A 4,981-nucleotide genomic window follows, 5' to 3' on the forward strand; every position below is an offset into this window, starting at 1 on the left:
CCATTTTTGGTTCATTTAAAAATGTACCATTTTTGGTTCAATTTAAAATGTACCATTTTTGGTTCATTTAAAAATGTACCATTTTTGGTTCATTTTAACCCGTAACATTTTCATGTACTGATTTCAGTACTATTATTTCTGGAACAGTACAGGTTTTTCTGTACCATTTTCATTACAGTTGTTTTTTAAATTAAAATAATGAAAATTACACTTTTTCAAACCTAAAGCAGAGCTCGCCAAAACACACAAATCAAAATATTAAGGTGGCTATTGCATTAATTATGGTACATACAACAAATGAAATAGTAAAATTACAACAGACTAATTAATAATATACTTAAGAAAAATTAGTCATTGACGAATAATTAATTTTTGGTTTGCTTTTATAATTTTTCCATTTCCTCTGATATACTTGAGAAGAGTTGACCCCAAGAAACCAGGGTTTAAGTGATTTAAAAAAAACAATTGTTTTTTTAATAATTTTTTTTTAATTAACTAAAAATTATTCCAAGATGTTTGTACATTTTCTTCCCGAAATGATTACATTTCTAAAACATTTGCAATACCCTCCTATAAATTCCTTAGGTTTTCTGATGTAGTATATAACGCGAAAAAATTCCGTCGTCGTGTACCCTTCTTCATCCTATATTTAATTTTATTTTATATACTGTTTTTTTTTCCTTTAATTCGCTTGAAAATTTCCTATTTCTTCTATAAAATTTTCCAAGGCATTTTCCTGGTCACCCTGCATTTATACAAGTTCAAAACTGAAACTAAAAGTAAAACTTCGTTCTGGTCACGTGAAACTTTTAATAATATAATTTTTTGTTGATTGGTAATATGTATGCACGGTTAAACAAAAGCGAAAAATAGATTAAAAGTAAAATAAAGCGGTGTTTAAAAAAACCAGCTTTAAACCAAAAAAAAAAACGTTTCTTTTTTTCAAACCCAGCAAGAAACCTAGAGCTCGGCGTTTGGATAAGAATTAATCACTTTATTTATTTTTATCCAAAACACACATTTATCCACAAATTATCCGAAAAATCTATTATTTTTACATGTTAAATTGCTTTTTAGTCTGGATAATATCCACGAATAAACAGTTAATCGTAATTTTTATGGTTAATTGAAATTTTAGCGGTTAATTTATCTGTTTCGCCGAGCTCTAAAGAAACCTCCGCTCACTGCGCCTCAACAATATGGCGATGCCCACAGTAAATCGAACCCAACCTGCTTTATAGTTGAACTCTTGATGTTGGGCTTTTTATTATTGAGACGGAATGGTATAGCTTTTGGGAAATGTACTGGACAAAACTGTGCCGACCTTCACCTTGCAGCGTTGGCAGTAGGGCTGTGCGATTAGTGGTTTTAGGCAATCGAGTCGGTTATCGAGTATCAAATATTTTTTCATCGAGTATTCGAGTCGAGTAATATTGAAGTCGAGTCGAGTAATCGAGTACTTGATTAAGGGGAAACTTTCTCTTATTCGAGTCGAGTAACTAAAAAAGTCTCGAGTAATATTTTTAACAGGTCGGGTTATCGAGTACTTGATTAGGAGCTGGTTTTATTCAAGAAATTATGAAATAAAAATTAAAAGGCGTATAAAGTAACTTTCAATGCTGAAAAATGTTCCTTTAATTCAAATGAACCACGGTTTCCACAACTTTGTAGGTACCGTTTATTGTCCCCCAAAAAGTTGTGGAAACCCCTCTTTAAACTTAGAAGCAACGGGGAGAGAAAAAAAAATACTCGACGAGTTTAGAGAGCAGCTTATTCGAGTAATCGGGTACCCGAATATGCAATTTTTTGGTACGAGTATTCTCCTATTACTTATTCGAGGTCGAGTTCGAGTACTCGACCTCAAAAAAGGCCGAGTACTCGATGATGTTCGAATACTCGCACAGCCCTAGTTGGCAGCCAAGAATCGCAAAGTCCATTAGCAGTTCTTGTTGTTTCTTTTCAACGGAAAACTCGCGACATTTTCGCTTCGAATTTACGATCTAAGATTAAATTTAACCTTTGCGAAAACCAACAAAACTAGAATGATTTTTATTTAGGACCAGGAATAGTAACAATAAATTTAACGTTGGGTTGGTTCTACTTCCAATTTGTTAACCATTCTAAAGGGGCGTTCAGAATATTCAACTTTTAAAGGCCAATTATTTGGACAATTGAGTATTCAAACTGAATTAAGAAGTGTGCGCAGCAAATGTTGGTACACTTTTCGGGTGACCAACACTCAACTGGTTTTGAGTGTACAATTTGTCTGAGTCTCTGAGATATAGAACAATTTGAAATTCAACCAATGGATTTAAGCTATTTCCCGACGTCATTGACTTTGAAACTTTGGACCCGTAGTCTGCTATCTAATATTTATATTATCGAAATAGCAGATAAATTATTTTAACAGTCAAAACCTAATTTCTATATTTTGTACAAGAAGCAGTATAGCTGACGATAATTAAAAACAATTTCATTGGAGTACAAAATGTTAGCCCTCGAGTGAATAATTGTTGCACCATTGTGACCCAAAAAAACTTTATAACGTTACTATTATCGAAATAGCAGACAAATAATTTTGACAGGCTAAACCTATTTTCTAAATTTCTTTCAGAAAACAGTAAAGCAGACGATAATAAAAAATACGAATAGTCCAATTGGAAGAACCCATACGTTAGCCCTCGTGTGGACAATGTTGTATTATTCCAACCCGCAACAATTGAATATGAATTTATAAACCGATATTTTTAAGCGACCAATTAATTAGTATACCGGATATGACCTAATTGGATACTAATAAAATTGCATAGTCTAAATGGTATTTTGACTTAGTTTGGTAAAATTAAAATTATTCTCTAGGTATTTACAGTAAAATAATAGGAAAATTGAAAAGGTATTGGTTAGTATAAATCTGTTAGGTTTGGTAGATTTGAAATTAAAATAATTGAAGTACTTATTTATATGTATATTAGGAACATTATAATTGTTTTTAAAGTAAGAATTTTATTGTTTGTGATAGAATTTATTCAAATATTTACATTTGAATTTGGAATATAGATTAAACGTTAATTTTTGTTAACTAATTTTAAGAATCTTAACCGAAACCCTTAAAACTCTTAGTTTGGTCTTACTCAATTAAAAGAACAAGAAAATTGTTTAGATAACCATTTTTTTATTTGATTAACCCATCATTTAATGTTTTGATGAAATAAAATTAAGCTCTTTTTATTTTGACGACAAAAGACATATGAATGGCTAACAATTTTATAGTATATGGTATAGTAAATTGCCTCTAAGAAATGTTTTGCAATATTTACGGATATCTATTCTTTGTAATACCGGTTTATCTGTAATTTCTACAGAAATCTTCCTTAACCTTTAGAAAAAAATATATCTGATTGGTATATTTTTCGTACATATTTTTTCTGTAATAAAAAAAGGACTTTTCTGAAAATTTTACATTATTGTATCGGTGGTTAACAAAATCTGTTTCTGCTTAAAATACATTTTTGTTCTGAGATGATTTAATTCAGCCAAAAATAACAAAATATTCCTGGAATATTTGGTTGCCAGATCGTTTCTGTACTTTTAACAAGTATTAAATTTAAGTTTCGACTAGCATTCTAAGCTTAGAGGGTCTTTCTATTAAAAAAAACCTTTTCTAAATAGGCAGGCCCTCCGCGACCTTTTATGAATCAAAGTTAAATATTATTGAAAAGGGAGCTAGAGGCGGCCAGCTTTCAAAGGGGAGCCGCAACGGGCGAAGAGTTTCACGCCTATCATCGCATTGTGCCACTAACGTCGCGTGAAATCCAACGCTGTTTCCTTTTTTGAGCATCCAAAATCGTACACCCATTCCATTTTGACCCCGGCCACTGTGTCGGGAATAACCAAAGAAGAACGAATGCTTATAGCACCCATAGAAAAACCAATTTCACATCTCTCCCAATTCAATGTATAGATCTATAAAGTTGAGGAGAGGCTCGAAGCTTGATTTTCCAATTGAAAACGGTTTGAACAGGAGGCTTGAGATACGGCTCTCCTGTCCCGGCCAACACAACCGAGTCTATTGTAACTTTACCGCCGCAATATATTGTCGTGGCGAGGATCAGAAACCCATAGTGACAAAGAAGGCGACCCGCCTAATACTCGCCGCGATGAACTCTATATGGCAGTCGATATTCTATTTCACCCAATCGATGGAAGGACAAAAAAATGAGAGGGTTTCATTGTTGAAAGGAATGTTAACACTTATACGAATCGTGTAATCTTAACCCGAAATTAAAAAAAAGGTTCCTATGGTTCTGCGTTTTTATAATTTATCCTTTTCAATTTCCTAGCTGTCGTAGATATTTTATAAATGGGTTTAGTTTCGTCTAAAATTGTATTGGCGACCATTTTGAGAAAAATACAACACTGCTATTTAGATTGTTTGTTAGTAAATAACAATTTCTTTGCACCTAGTTACGGTTAATATAAACAGTTCTTTAATTTGTCATTTTCTAAATCGACAAGCAGAACGTCGTTTCTTTGAATATAGCTGAGGCGACCTACGTTAAAAGATTATTTTTCAAAATATAGCAATATCATTAATAGAAATTTGACACAATCAATGAGATACGTTATTTCCCTGTAAACAATGGTTTTGTTTAAAAAATTAATCGAAAGTTTCGCACTAATATCTACATATTTCAAATCTGGCCAACCCTTCTGCAGGATGACTGTAGAAAGATAAGAATTTAAAAAGATTACCACCAACAATAGATTTTTTCACAAAGTCAAATATAGAGTTTGTGCTATCACGAACGGACATACAACTGGTTTTTTATAAAACTGCCAAAGCTGTTTCCAAAGTTCTGGCAGCAACTTTCAGCAAGACAATTGATGGTGATTTTATTGAACGGAGTGTTTTTAATAATAATAACAATAACAATCAGCTAGGCTAATAACCACCTTAGGCCTAAGTCATCAAGCGACTTTT

This window comes from Leiobunum rupestre, chromosome 5, assembly GCF_980474605.1.
Source record: "Leiobunum rupestre chromosome 5, qqLeiRupe1.1.hap1, whole genome shotgun sequence".
NCBI lineage: Eukaryota > Metazoa > Arthropoda > Arachnida > Opiliones > Sclerosomatidae > Leiobunum > Leiobunum rupestre.